The sequence below is a fragment of the Zootoca vivipara genome, chromosome 6, assembly GCF_963506605.1.
Source record: "Zootoca vivipara chromosome 6, rZooViv1.1, whole genome shotgun sequence".
NCBI lineage: Eukaryota > Metazoa > Chordata > Lepidosauria > Squamata > Lacertidae > Zootoca > Zootoca vivipara.
Window position 1 is genome coordinate 31405702 of NC_083281.1, and position 15823 is coordinate 31421524.

Sequence of the window (15823 nt, forward strand, 5' to 3'; positions counted from 1 at the left end):
CACAATTAAGGTTTCTTCTAGGATGCGTTGAGGTTGTCCTATGAGCTGAAATGGAAGAATTGGCGGGGAACTAAATTGTTACTGCACACATTAAGGTGGCAAATAAATGGGGAAATACAAAAGATCCAGAGAGAAATGGATAGTTGAAGAGAGTATGGAATATGGTATGCATACATTTAGCTGGCTTAAAAGAAAGTTGGAAGGAAGGAGTGACTTGTATAATGGCCTTCCTTTAAATGAGAATGTATCTGTCCATTTTTGGAATGAATAGCATGGACAGAAAATTGTTGCTGAGATTTTTAAGTTCAGATCAGCCAAATGAAAAGTGGTGCATTATTTATTATTGTTTTCATTATTGCCATTTCCTTTATTTCTTTGTAATTGTAATTGGGTTTTTTTCCAATTTAAAAAGTGCTCAGCGGGACTATTGAGAATCTGAAGCCACATAACTTCCAGAAATGTCTGAGATAATAGTGGGAACCTGTGGCCCTCTAGACATTGTTGGATTACAACTCCCATTATCCTGACCAGGTGTGTACCTGCGTCACTACCCACCTGTTGTTTTTATTCAGGGGTGTGTGTGTATTCAAAGATTTGCAGACATACAAATTACAAGCACACAAATCACATACATTTCCCATACACATATGTTTGACGTCCCTCCCCCACCAACTAAGTTTATATTTTGGTATGAGCTTTCGTGTGCATGCACACTTCTTCAGATACACCAGAAACAGAAGTGTATCTGAAGAAGTGTGCATGCACACGAAAGCTCATACCAAAATATAAACTTAGTTGGTCTTTAAGGTGCTACTGAAGGAATTTTTTTATTTTGCTTCGACTCAGACCAACACGGCTACCTGCTTGTTTTACGTTAACCTGACTAATGAACTAATTTGCATACAATAATTTTTCATATATTCCACAATTTCCCCCAAAATCTTTAATAATTTTTTCTTCTTCTTCTTCTTCTTCTTCTTCTTCTTCTTCTTCTTCTTCTTCTTCTTCTTCTTCTTCGTTTCTTATTACAGACCCTCCAAGTGTCCCTATTTTTCAGAGACATCCATGATTTACAGAAAACATCCCAGTTTTTTATTTGATCTTGGAACGTCCCATTTTTCCTTAGGATGTCCCTATTTTCATTTGAGAAATGTTGGAGGTGTATGGAGTTATCCAACCCCTGAACCATCTGAAGGCAATCCTGTATTGGAAGGTTTTTTAAAAAATGTTTAATGTTTTATTATGTTTTTAAATATGTTGGAAGTTTCCCAGAGTGTCTGGGGCAACCCAGTAAGATGTGTGAGGTATAAATAGTAAAATTATCACTATGGAATGGGACGTCCCTATTATCATCAGAGAAATATTGGAGGGTATGTTATTACACCTGTTAGTCTTTCTATTTTGGAATAATCCATTAATTTAATTAGCCACTCTTTCTTAGTTGGTACTACTTCTTCTTTCCATCTCTTGGTAAAAACCATTCTAGCTGCAGTTGTTGCATACATGAACATATTTTTTGTGGTGTGTGTGTGTGTGTGTGTGTGTGTGTGTGTGTGTGTGTGTGTGTCTTTGGGTATCTCTCTATCTACTATCCCTAGAAGAAAAGCTTCTGGGTTTTTTAAATTAAAAGTTAACTTAAATATTTCTTCAATTTGTTAAAAATCATTTCCCAGATTTAGCCACCTGTTTTTGGCACCATTCACCTGTCTGCCGGTATCCACTTGTTTCCGTGCTGTTCTGCCAGCTCATTCTCTGAACAATCATTGCAGCCAATGGGTGTCTTTGCCAAGTAGGTTCAAAAGGTTATCTTTCCTCACCCTGGTGCATAGAAACACTGGCGGTCATCTAGTCCAACACCCTGCAATGCAGGAATATGCCGCTGACCCATATAGGGATTGAACCTGTGACCTTGGTGTTATCAGCACTATGCTCTAACCAGCTGAGCTATCCAGTTGCCCAGTTTGGAATTACAAGTCCCAAGCATCTGTAGAGTACCAGGGTGTGGAAAGTTACAGGATGTCTATGTTTCTAGAGACAATGAAAAAGAGTTATAGTAAAATTAATTTCCAGGAACAAATGTTGCCCGGTTTCAACACTAATTTTGTGTAATATGTGTGTTTTCTATACAGCCCTTTAACTTTCAGTTTATTGTTAATAAGCCATGAGTATTTATTCAAGAAGCAATTACCATCTTATTAGTCAACCTTTGGTGCTTAGCAAAGTGCTTGTGTATATATATATAATAGCTTTTACAACTCCGTTTGAGTGAATAAAACACAGGCAGAATCTGTCCACAGCCAGGCAAGGATTGGGATATGAGCACACTTTCCAGTTGTCTCTGTTTACAAGGGAGAATCTTATTTTCTGGCCCTTGTCCTTGGTAAACCAGTCTCTCTCTTTGTTGTCCTTGTTATAGTTTGGGGGGCAGAATGCCCTCCTACAGTTCTGTTAGTTTGACCTGCTGCTACTTCCCCCTGGTCTCTAGTACAACTCAAACTATTTTCAGGGATGGATCAAGAGAACTCTATTCCTTCTCCCATTTTTGACCATGGCTCTGCCTACCATGGGCAAGTGGTCCCCAGAAGGTTGCCCACAATGGAATGTGGCCCCCAGACTGAAAAAGGAACCCCTGCTAAAGCCTCTAAACTGTAGCCTACATGATGTGAGAAGTTTCCACTTAGGAATCCATTTTATACAGACTTATGCACATATGTTTTGGTGGTTTTGACCTGATCAAGCTTGGATCACACTGAATCATAGACTTGTAGAGTTGGTCATCTAGTCCAATTCTCTGCAATGCACGAACTTCAGCAGAAACATTCATACAGATGACCATCCAACCACTGCTTAAAAACCTCCAAGGAAGGAGAGTCTACAACCTTTTAAAGGAGACCATTCCACTGTCAAACAGCTCTTACTGTCAGAAAGTTCTTCCTGATGTTTAGTTGGAATCTCCTTTCTTGTAACTTGAATCCATTGGTTTGGGTCCTACTCTCTAGAACAGCAGAAAACAAACTTGTTTCTTCTTCCTTGTTGCAGCCCTTGAGATATTTGAAGATGGCTGTCATATCTCCTCTCAGTTTCCTCTTTTCCAGGCTAATGAACGTTGAGGCATCACACAGAATATAGATATATGTATAAAATATGGAAAATATATTTCCCATCGTCTTAGCAGTGAATAGCCCCTACCATTCAGTGTGGCCTTTGACATCCTGGCAATTAAAACTCCCCTTATAGATGTATTCATGCCCCACATGCCATTGTGAGCTCTCTACTAAGATTAATGATGGCCGTACAACCAATTTTCGGCTCTAGGCTGTGATTTTACAGTGAAGACTAGCATTCTGACAGATGGGGGAAATAACTCTCAGATACAAATTGCCAGCTCCGCAGTACTCGTGGTCTGCTCTCGGCCAAGGAAGGGACATTGTTAGTTCTGACACTAATACATGGCTCATTAAAGGTTCATATTAATACAAATATAGCCATTTGTTACAGTAAAAGTAAGATTCATTATATTCCAGAGAGAGAGAGAGGAGATGGGAAGTGGTAGGAACGCAGGAAAAGCTCTAGTCCATTAACCTTCAACCACAGCTACCAGAAGAGAAAATTGATGGAACAATGTTTTACTTTGCTCCCAATTTAGAAAGGCAGGGGAAGCAAGACGGCTGAGGCTGCAATCCTATGCAGATATTTAACCAGAAGCAGATCCGGTCCTACCATTAGACAGCAGGTGCTGGGTTACGTCGCAAGTAGGGGTGGGGGAGAATTTTGGTGCAATTTGGATTGTAATGCAAACCTAGCAATTTTTCACTTTCCAAAACAACATGCAAACCAAAACACAACTCTCGATTGTGTGATGCAGTTCTCCCACCACGTGTACAAAAATGTCTACATTGGGGAAATGAGTGCTCCAAAACACTTACCTTAGTGAAGACTGTGCATGAAAATGCACTCCGACAGAGGAAATTGCTTGCGAGAAAATGTATACTCATTGGGAGAAATGGAGAAATGAGAAAACAAGAAGAACCAAAATCAACAGATTCACCCACCCCCTGCAAAGGAGATGCTCTGCCACCACCTTTCATGGGAGTCTGTTCCACTGTCAAACAGCTCTTATTGTCAGAAAGTTCTTACTAATGTTTGATTGGAATCTCCTTTCTTGTAACTTGGATTGATTGGATGAGTCCATGAAGGCTACCCCTGGAATTTCCTACCATGCAGCAAAGGAACACCTCACATTACCTTTGAAGCAGCCATCCTTAGTGGCAAATGACAGTAAACAGTCAGAGAACAGAGTTGCGTGCTACACAGCCCACCCTGCACCTCTTGAGCTAGACTGTTGCCTTCAAGATGCTATCCATGTGCCAGTAAGAGCCAGCTTTTGGTCTGCTCAGCTTCTGTGTATGGAAAAGGAAGGGCTCCATCAAAACTGTCAATATTTGGTTAAAGCTCAAACACCTGCAAAATATACAGTGATCACAACAGCAGTAATTGGTCATAATACAATTGTCTTAGCATTGCTAGATCAATTAATACACTTTGTGGGACAGGAAACCATTAACCATACCATGAAGGTGTTTTGCAATATTGTAAAGCGGTCCTTAGCAATAAAGCCAGTCCACTTGTGATGAAGGCCATGTAATGTGGATCACTTTAATCAATCTTTTGCATGGCTTTGATACATTCTGCTGCAAGGTCTCCCTGCTATTTCCGCCTCTCTGCAAGCATTTTCGCGTCTCAAATAAAACCAGGCTGCTGCTCACATCCAGGTGCTATACAATTTAAATGAATGGACATTTTAAATTACCCTCTGGCTAATAACACCACCTGAGTTCCAAAACACTGACAGGGCCAGTTTAAAACTGTCCAAGTGACAGCGTTATCTTTAAACCCTGGAGATGCAGGAGCTGGGTCATCATTTATCTAAGGCTTCCAACTTAATTTTAACCTACTTGTTAAAAGTGAGGTACAAAGCTCAGCAGAACCAATAGCCTGCAGAGCTGTTTCATGCAGTATGGGTGTGGGCAACCTGCAGCCACAAGTGGCCCCCAGCCTAAGTTCATGAGACCCTTGGCCTAATTTTAAAAGCCATCCACAAATCGTCCCATCAGAGGTCCTATGAGAGCAAATCATCCTTTTCTTGGCAGTCTGCTGGACTGGTAGAGACAGTGGAAGGAAGACAGGAAGTCCCCCCCCCCCAGTGCTACACACTTAAAGTGGTACCTTCTGGCAGTTCCCTCGCTGCAAGAAGTGAAGTTACAGGGAACCAGGCAGAGGGCCTTCTCGGTAGTGGCGTCCATCCTGTGGAACGCCCTCCCAACAGATGTCAAGAAAATAAACAACTATCTGACATTTAGAACAGGTAGGTAGCCGTGATGGTCTGGCGTAGTTGAAACAAAATAAAAAAAAATTCATTCCAGTAGCACCTTAGAGACCAACTGAGTTTGTCATTGGTATGAGCTTTCGTGTGCATGCACACTTCATACCAATGACAAACTGAGTTGGTCTCTAAGGTGCTACTGGAAGGATTTTTATTATTATTATTTTTGACATATAGAAGACATCTGAAGGCAGACCTGTTTAGGGAAGTTTTTAATGACTGATGTCTTAATGTATTTTAAATCTTTGGTTGGAAGTCGCCCAGAGTGGCTGGGTATAAATCATCATCAGACAAATTTATGGCTAGGCAAATTTTGAAACTGAGGCACTGTGCAGGGGATAGGGGCATCCTAACAACTTTCAGCACTCTTGACAAAGGACAGCTCTCTTGCTTCTTTGTGGCTGTTTGAAAAGGTCTGATACTGCTTTAAATGCATAGTGCAGATGGGGCCAGAGACAGACAGACAGACAGACAGACAGACAGACAGAGGGAGGGAGAGAGAAGGGACTTTAGCCTTGACCATCACTGGCTATGGCCTCACCCACTGCTGGCATGCAGCCCCCAAATGGATCAACCTCAAGTGAATATGGCCTCAAGGATGTGTGTTTTCTACTAAAACAGGGACCAAGCAGAAGAATGGCTGCTCACCCCCTGCTTTAGCAGAAGCCTTCTCTTGACTTTATCTATCTACTTAGAAATTACAAGAGCCCCTTTCAGACATTCTAAAACCATGCGCAGTCACACTAAGGGGTGCAGGGGTCATCATCACATCTGCTGGTCCTGCCTTCCAAGCTCACCTGCTGATCATTTCTTTTATGCACAAACACGTCTGATCTGCCCCCCGCCCGGGTATAGATTTTTGCCGGGTATATGATTTTTGCCGGGTAGTAGGTTCAGAGGTATTGAAGGCCAGGGGTGGTGCCTGCAAACTCCAGTCTCAATTCTCCATCTCCCTGCTGCAGTTTGGAACATCTGGGTGTGAATTCTCTCTCTTCCTCTTTCTCTCCCTCCATATCCTTCTCCTGCCAACAAGAATTGGTCCTGCTACTGTGGACATCAGATCCCTGTAAATGTATTTTGCAAAGTGGCCTTTTAGGAGGATGGGGGTGGCGGAAAATAATGCTTTGTTTCCCTGTAGTGTATTGTCATTCTTGTTTCCAGAAGATTGGCTTCCTCTCCACTTTTCACTTCCATTCTGCTCTCTGTCATTTATTTTCCTTGCCAGAGCCAACTTTGTCAACAGAACTGGTCAAACAGAGATAAAATGGCTCCGAAAACACTGAGAACTTGAGATAGCAGCAAAATCCTCCACGTGGATGAGCCAGTCCAGGCTTGGTCACTGCAGCTTTGCCAACTCTTAAATTGCTATCGTCACCATTCTGTCACCTGGCCGAGAAGAACTGAGGAGGGGCTGTGTGTGATTTGCACTAAGAAGGTCAGCAAGCAGATGGTGCCCCGTAGCAGGAAATCAGAACCTCGGCACACCTTTTCCCCAGTCTCATGTTGCAAAAAAGGAGAACAAACACAACATAGATGACTAAAAAGTTGGGATGAGGCAATTTCTATAGTTCAGGAAAAGGCTGTTGCTCAACACTACTAACCCACCCCATGTTCGGCATTTATAGATACACACCTTGTGTGTAACAAGGATCTCACTCACTGGATCATCACCTTGTCGTGGTGAGTGAGCTTGCACGTTCCTATGACCCTTGTGAGCGAAGCCATCGGGAATCTCGTACTCACAGCAGGGTCACCCAAGGCAGTAAAGTCAAAGGGAAGGAGCTAGGCAAAGAATGACCCAAGAAGTCCTCAACGACAGAACAGGCAGATGATAACAAGCAATATGTTACAATGGCTGTGAAGGCAGATGAAGTCTGCAGCAGATAAGAATCTACTGGTCATTGTTGACTACTCATGCCATCGGAACAGAGCCTTACTGCAAAGACTGCATTGGTTATCATGCACTGATCTATCACACATAAAACAAATTCATGAACAGGCGTCCTCCAAAAACCCATCCCAAACCCAAAGTCCCAAAGTCCCATGGCGATCAGCAAATGGTAATGGGGGCAGAATCATGAAATCTGGAAGCCCCTAGTCATGATCCGGCACATGGGTGGTGGATACAGATTCAGCTGTTCTGACTCAAGGAACAAGGTAGTTGAGCAGCTCGGCAGCTGTATCCATGACTGAGCAGCTCTTTTTAGGCTCCACTCTGCTCACCCCCAAAAGGGGGAGGGGATAGAAAAGGTGCCCTAAACATAGTCTGCCTCCCTTTTTCCCTGACTGGATTACAGTGCCCAATGGGGTCACCACCCAGTGGTCGTAAAAGACAATCCCACCCAGAAACCAATGCCCCCACTGTGGAAGGATTTGTGGATCCAGGATTGGTCTCCACAATCACTTATGGACTCACTGTACAAACTGTGTTTATGGAAGACAATCTTACTCGGCTACGAGTGATAACCAAAGAAGAAGAAGAAAAATAAGAAATATCAAGGATGCAAGGTTCACCCCCTTTTTTGTACTCAACATGATCTTTGGAATTTTTTGATTGTTTTATATCAGTTTGTTTTAATATTTTATCTATGTTATTTTTTTAATGTGTTGCCAGATGTTATTAAATTGATTGGGATGGTCACTACTACCAAACAGCTGCTGGGTTTCTTAAAACAACCTGATGCAAGCTAGTTTGTTTACCCCTCCATCCTTTGCCTTTAGGATGTACGGTAGAAAAGCTGACCTAAGGATTTAGTTCCTTGGAAATTGTAATGTAGCCTTTTCTTTTCATGGTGTCAGTTCAGCACGATAAATCCAGTGCTTAATAGGAGAGCAAATGCTAAGACCCTTCAAAGCAGGCTTCCTCTTTGTAGTTAGCTGTGCGTTTTGACCACAAGAAGTACTCCCTCATCTCATCAATAGTGGCGAGGAGCAATAATCTTGACAAAATCTAAATAGAGGTATCTCTAGTAAACTGGCTGAGAAAACAATTGTCTGGACAAATCTTGCAGAGTCCATAAATTTGTATGCTTGTAAATGAATTCAGGAGGTACCTAATAGTGGCATAGAATCCCAATTTACAGGAAGAGAGCAGGTAATAATTAGTTCTGGGAGTTTATTAGCTGCAAGTAGCTGTTCTGTTTCTTCTGTTTTCTTTGTTTTACCCTGTTTAACAATGGGAATATCATAGAGTTACAGAATTGTAGAGATGGACGGGAACCCAAGGGTCCTGTAGTCCAACCCCTGCAGAGCAGGCACAACAGCTAAATAATCCTTGACAGGCGGCCATTCAAACTTTGTTTTTTAGCCTCCAATGAATGAACATTCACTGCCTTTCAAAATAGTTATTTCCACTGTTGAACAGCTCTTACCAGCTCCTATCATGGTATTTTGTTAATATTTTAACAAAATATTAAAATACATTCAATGCTAACCAAAATGGAGCTAAACCAAAATGCCACACCAAAGTTCTCACCAACTTTATAAACAACCAAGTTGGGTAGGGATTCCTTATGGTAGTGCAGTTGGAATATAGCTGCCAAGTTTTCGCTTTTCTCGCGAGAAAGCCTATTCAGCATAAGGGAAAATCCCTGTAAAAAAGGGATAACTTGGCAGCTATGAGTTGGAAGGGGAGGTACAGAATGTTGTAGAGTGTGCAATGTTGTAGAGTGTGCAACATTTTCATAAGGTACATGTTGAGGTACATGTTGAGAAGGGGACGACGGAGGACAAGATGGTTGGACAGTGTTCTCGAAGCTACGAACATGAGTTTGACCAAACTGCGGGAGGCAGTGCAAGACAGGAGTGCCTGGCGTGCTATGGCCCATGGGGTCACGAAGAGTCGGACACGACTAAACGACTAAACAACAACAACACATGTTGAGGTAATACCAAAGAGAATTTTGTGTTGTGGCTTAAATGTAAGATTCTCAACTTTTGAATTGTATTGTATGGATACCTCTTCTATTCTTTCTTCAGCCAGAACTTTAAAACATTTAATTTGCGGTCGTCATAACTCTGAGGGTATCTCCTGCTAACTTAACAATAACTTGTCCACAAGCTAATGAAGACCTCAAGTTTAATGGTTCCCATAAACACCTCAACTTTTGGCCCTTGGAATGAATATTGTCCGCAGCCTAGTTATTGCTTTGCATAAACAAGACTTATCCTCACATTACTATTATAAAATGTACAGAGCAGCCATTTTTATGTATGCAAGCTATAGATGTCACTTTAAAGTGTCTGCTTATGGGGGACTGAACAATATATGGGTCGTATCCAGCCACATTCTTCTCAGACCAGACCCACTGAAATTAATGGGCCTAACATAGCCAGGTGACATGGCTATCAGTCTAAATTTAGTTTTACTTGAATTTTTTTCAAGTGCTTTTTCTTGTAAATTTTATATGAGTTTGCAATACAGAAATGAATTGGTTATAACAATTCCTTTCCCACCATCACTTTTTATTGACTAAAAAAAGGTAAAGGACCCCTGACAATTAAGTCCAGTCACAGACGACTCTGGGCTTGTGGCGCTCATCTCGCTTTACAGGCCGAGGAAGCTGGCGTTTGTCCGCAGACAGCATGACTAAGCCACTTCTGGCGAAACCAGAGCAGTGCACAGAAACACCGTTTACCTTCCTGGCGGAGCAGTACCTATTTATCTACTTGCACTTTTTGGTGTGCTTTCAAACTGCTAGGTTGACAGGAGCTGGGACTGAGCAACAGGAGCTCACCCCATTGGGGGGATTCGAACCACCGACCTTCTGATCGGCAAGCCCAAGAGGCTGAGTAGTTTAGACCACAGCATTACCCACATCCTTTTTATTGACTAACTTGATTCTTTTTGCATGCTTAATATATCCCCAGGAATTATTTCATCTCTATTGTTTTGATTCCACTACAAAACAAATGGTGACCAGTTCACAATCACCCGAGTCCTTCTGTTCCATCATAATTCATAATCCATTTATCAACCCCTGGTCTGTTGGCATTCCTTTTTGAAGCCCTCTAGCATCAGTGAGGGGGAGCCTTTTAAATTCCCCATACTGCTGTGACGTAATTCTACTGGAAACATGGTAGGAAATAATAAGGAACAAAGCCACTGACCAGCTGCCTGATCTGGGAGCCCCCATCTAGGCATCAGTCCTGGGTCAGGTCAGTGAGACCCCAGCAGTTACCCTAGGGTGCTGGGTGCTGTCACCAGAACTCTTGAGTACTGCTACCACACCTTTGGTTCACCACTTAGCAGCCCACCCTGAACGTAGGAAAAACTGAAAATTGATCTGTTCTGTGTTCTTTGAAGAAGTACATTTGCAGTTGCACCTGGAGTCATTCGCTTCCTTGGTACAAGTGCCTTTTCTTGTAAATAACTGTGGATTTCAAAATTCACAGAAAAGGCCAATTGTTGCTATGGAGCTCTCCAGTTAGACACTTGCATGCCCCTTATTGTCAAGGTATCCAAGAGCTGCAGTGACCCCAATTAATCAACTAGTGCTCATTAAGAAGAATAACTTGGGGAAGGGGAGAAAATAATCAGATACTGCTTTTGAGATAGTTTGCAAAGTCAATTGAATCCGTTCTTCAGCTGAACTTTGTCATAAAGCAGATACCTTTATGAATGATGCATTGTATAATGCTGACCCAAACTGTTAATGCAAAACCAGAGAGAGCAATTAATGCAAAATCAAGTTAGAATAAATAATTGCCATAATTTTCCTTGGGGGAAAACACTTATACATGTTTCTAGTCAGTTAAGGTGATAAGATTATTCACACTAATGATGTGGTAGACATTCATCATTACTTGGTCTGGAATATAAACGTTTGTAGCTCCAAAGGTTTGCCTTAGTTGGGGTGAGGGGAGGTAATTTAACCCCCCCTCAGACAAACCCCCTTTTGTATCTTGGATAAGGTGCCAGGTGCCATGGGGTGGATAGTTTCCATGGCAACTATGGACTTTGGTGACCTATATCTCCCAATGTCCCTAGCACCTAGGATGCTGCCATGGCAGCATCCCAATCATTGGGGAAGGAGGGTAGCCTCACACAGAGCACCAGAAAGGCTTCTCCGTGACCACCTCTGCCAGGTAAGGCTGGAAAAGGGAACTGGTAACACTGTAAGGCTTAGAACCTGAGGAACCCAAGTCCCTTCTGATATTCTTGGACTCTAACTTCCACTACCAGCCTCACCCTTAGAAACGTGGAGAGCTGCCTTATACTGAATCAGACCATTTGTCCATCTAGCCCAGCATTCTCTCCACTGACTGGCACCAGCTCCCTAGGTTTCCAGATAGTAGTCTTTACCCAGTCCCACCTGGAATTGTCAGAGATTTAACCTGGGACCTTTTGTATACAAGTCAGGTGCTCTGCTACTGGACTCGCCTTCATCCCTTCATTCCCATCATTTGGTGGCCTTTCTATGAACTTCAAGTGCTTTCCCATTTCCATCATTGCATCGATCCACTGTCTCTACCAGCCCTGTCTTTAGCATATGTGCCGCCAGGGTGCAAAGATCCGCCCAGTATCCCCAAATTTAGTTTAGCCCCCAAATTAACTTTTATTATGCTTATGTCTGACGCCATGTTTACACCTTATCTCTTGTTTACAAAAGAAGGGAGGAAAAAGAAACAAACATTTTTATTTGCCCCTTCACTCTGCTTTTGGCACCATCGTTGCTGCAGCCCTAGTCTAGAGAAGCAAAACAGCCTTACAAATTAGAGCAAGTGCACACTGAGTTTTGCAAAAGCCTGGAGCACATTCATATATTCACACAGAAAGAGAAGAAGCAACTGTAAGTCGAGAGATACTTATTTTCCAGTGGTAATACCATAAATGTCTCTAATTTAATCCAATAATTTTTTTGTTTGTTTGAAGAGGTTTGTTTGTTGTTGTTGTTTTAAAAAATATTTATACTTTTCAGATTTATACATTTTACTGATTTCGCAAACTTTTTGACATTTCAAAACTTGACTTCCTTCCCCCACTTTCTGTGGTTTCTTAAATTTATTTTTTAATATTTTATGCATATCCAAATTGATTTGCTCATTTATTCATCTTCTTTAAATATATGTTCTTATGAAACTGTAGGCTATTACAATAATCCTGCCAATGTTTTTATTTGTTAACAATTTATCTGTAAACATTCAATAAACCATTTCCATTCTTTTATAAAAAAAAATGTTATCTTGATTTGTTATTCTTCTGGTAAGTTTTGCCATTTCTACATATTCCATAAGTTTTTGTACCCATTCTTCCTTTTCTGGGACTTTTTCTTCTTTCCATTTTTGGGCAAGTAACATTCTTGCTGCTGTAGTCGCATACATGAATAAGTTTCTATACATTTTGTGTAGTTCTGTCCCTATAATTCCCAAGAGAAAAGCTGCTGGGCTTTTTTTTTACGAACTTTATTTTAAACATCCTTTTCATTTCATTATATATCATTTCCCAGTAAGCCTTAATCTTACCAGACCACCACATATGATAACAAGAATCTTCTTTTTCTTTATATTTCCAACACTTATTTGATTTATATTTATACATTTTTGCCAGTTTATTTGGTGTTAGGTACCAAAATTATTTTTATATAATTTTCTCTTAAACCATAGCATGCTGTAAATTTTATATCCATATTCTACAACTGTTCCCATGCTTCCATGTCTATTTTTTTATAATTTCTATTTTAATTTTGCAACACAAACACACACACTAATAATAAAAAATAAAATAAGCAAAAACAATATCAAAGGAAAATACAAAAATCTATATTAAAAATATTAAACGATGTGTGTATGTATATGTACCATGTTTCAATTCTTCTTTTCTTCCAATTGACTTCCTTTCAGCCTCATTGTGGTTCTATTTTAATCTTTAGTGAACAGTTTCCTTCTCATTTCACTTTTACTCCTTTTTCTTTCTGTTTTTAGCTTTTATCCCATAATTCGTTTTTCAAAGGTTAATCAAAACAAGTCCAAGTATTAATTTGAGGGCACTGCTTTTTAAGGTAATCCCTATATTTTCCCCATTCTTTTTGAAATTTTTGTTTGGTCTGACCCCTAATTGCATCTGTCATTCTAGCCATGCTTCCATGTCTATATTATGACCAATTGTTTGAATGTTTTTAAATTGCCCTTCCATGCTAATAAGTATCTTCAGCCAGCCTGTCAACTGGGTAAATGGGACACTGGCCCAGAAGTCTGGAGGCAAAGGGGATGCCAGGCACTTGTCTGTGATTCAGAGAAGCTTATTACTCTAGTTCAGGTCGGCTGAAGCTTCTGTTGCAGCCCAAAGGCACTAAACCTTCCAGAAAAGGAAGAAGCCTCATTGTATCATAGGCAAGCCAACACTGTTCACCTGCTGACTAGTGGCAAGTGTTCCATTTCACTGCCCTGAATTGATAAGTGGGACATTTATGAATGAGCCACATTTGCCGTTGAGGGGAGGGGGAAAAGACCCCCCCCCCAACACTCATCTAACATCTGTTGCTCCACTGCTGTTATTTGTACAAATGCATGTGCTCAGTGGGTAGCAATTTGCTGTAGGACTCTGTGAGCTACAGCGCAACACTGTACATTTATTGACCCAAGCCAAAGATGATATCCAAGAGAACGAAAGCTTATTGATTTGTTTTCTTGTCGTTGGAATTTTCTCCTGCAAGCTGCTGCAGGATCATGATTTGTTTTCACCTCTCACATTTATGTGTCTATTGACAGAGAAAGACAGAGTGAGAAAGAATTTGGAGTGAGGTTTTTCTGAGCCGTCACTGCTACGCTCGCAGCATTCTGGGCAACTCCAGATTCTTAAGTGCTATGATTTAGGACTCGCAGCGAGAAGGGCATCAGAAAACCTCTCTTTAGGTCATCTGTTAAAAGTCTCGTACTATCAAGGCAGTCATGTATAAGAGCCTGTTGTAACCTGAAATTTTCTTCTCATGCACAATGTTATCGTTCTCCCTGCCCATTGCACTTGCACATTTTCACTTCACCCTGTGCAGGAGTAAGCCTTGCAATATTTCCTCCCAAAGGTACAGGTAAGGGGCCAATCAGAAGGGCTTCTTGGGCCAATCAGAGAAAGTGTTCGCACCAGCATTTATAAGAATTCTGTGGTAACACAGATTTAGCAAAGCACCACCCAAAAATCAAAAGTAAGGAGAAAAGGGGGCAAGACTTCCTAGCCTTGGGTGGCCTTGGGTGGAAGCCTTTAGTCTTTTCTTCCCTATGGGGGGAGGCGTGAAGTGGTGACTCAGCCCCCTGCGGCGGAAATTCCAGGGTCTCCCTCTTAAAGGGGATATATATATATATATATATATATATATATATATATATACTAGCTGACCCGGCCACACGTTGCTGTGGTTCTTTCCTGTGATCCCCCCACCTGTCCCGATCCATGACGTATCCTGCCCCTCCTTCATCCACCCTGGCTCATCCCTGTGTTTCGGTAGGATACCCTTCCCTCTGTTGTCCCTGGGGAGTGTTGGCCCCTCCCCCTGTATCTCCATACCTTGGCCCCCACCCTTCGAAAAGGAACTGTCAGCTTCTAGGTTCTATTTCCCAGCATGCACTTTTGTCTGAGCCTTCTGTTGTTCCTGGGGAGTGTTGGCCCCTCCCCAAGTATCTCCATACCTTGGCCCCCACCCTTGGAGAAGGAACTGTTAGGTTCTGGGTTATATTTCCCAGCATGCACTTTTGTCTGAGCCTTCTGTTGTCCCTGGGGAGTGTTGGCCCCTACCCCCGGTATCTTCCTACATTGGTCCCCACCCTTGGAGAAGGAAATGTCAGTTTCTGGGTTCCATTTCCCAGTATTTACTTTTGTCTGAGCCCTCTGTTGTCCCCTCCCCCCTGTATCTCCATACATTGGCCCCTGCACATGCATCATAAATATTTCTATATATTTAGATTAAGGATTGGGGGTGATGATGCACCCTGGGATGCAGAGAACTACTTTAAAAATCCCGACTGGGGGGGTGTCAAATAGCGAAGCCCCACAGCCCCGTAGCAACAGACAGGCCCAGACAGAAGGAGGGGGGTCATATGGGCCACTTGGCGTGGGCCTCCGAATCTAAAGGGGGCCTCGGTCAGCATATTCACAATCAGTAAAATGAAAAAAGTAACAAAATGGTTAAAAACAGGGTCTCTGTCTGGCCCTGCAAGGGCCTGGCCACAAAAGGCGCGTTCTGAAGCACCCGAGTTTTTCAGTTCCATAAAAAACCCAGGAAGTGGCAAGGGGAAGGTAGGGGGGGTGTAAATGGGGTGAGGGGTGGCCACTGCAAATATCTGAGGACTTAAACTGGGGAGAGAAAGTGCATGGTTGTTATATATATATATATATATATATATATATATATATATATATATATATATAAAAGACACAGAGGCTTCCAATCAGTTGTAGTATATACCCTGTTTCTCCTAAAATAAGACATACCCATAAAATAAGCCATA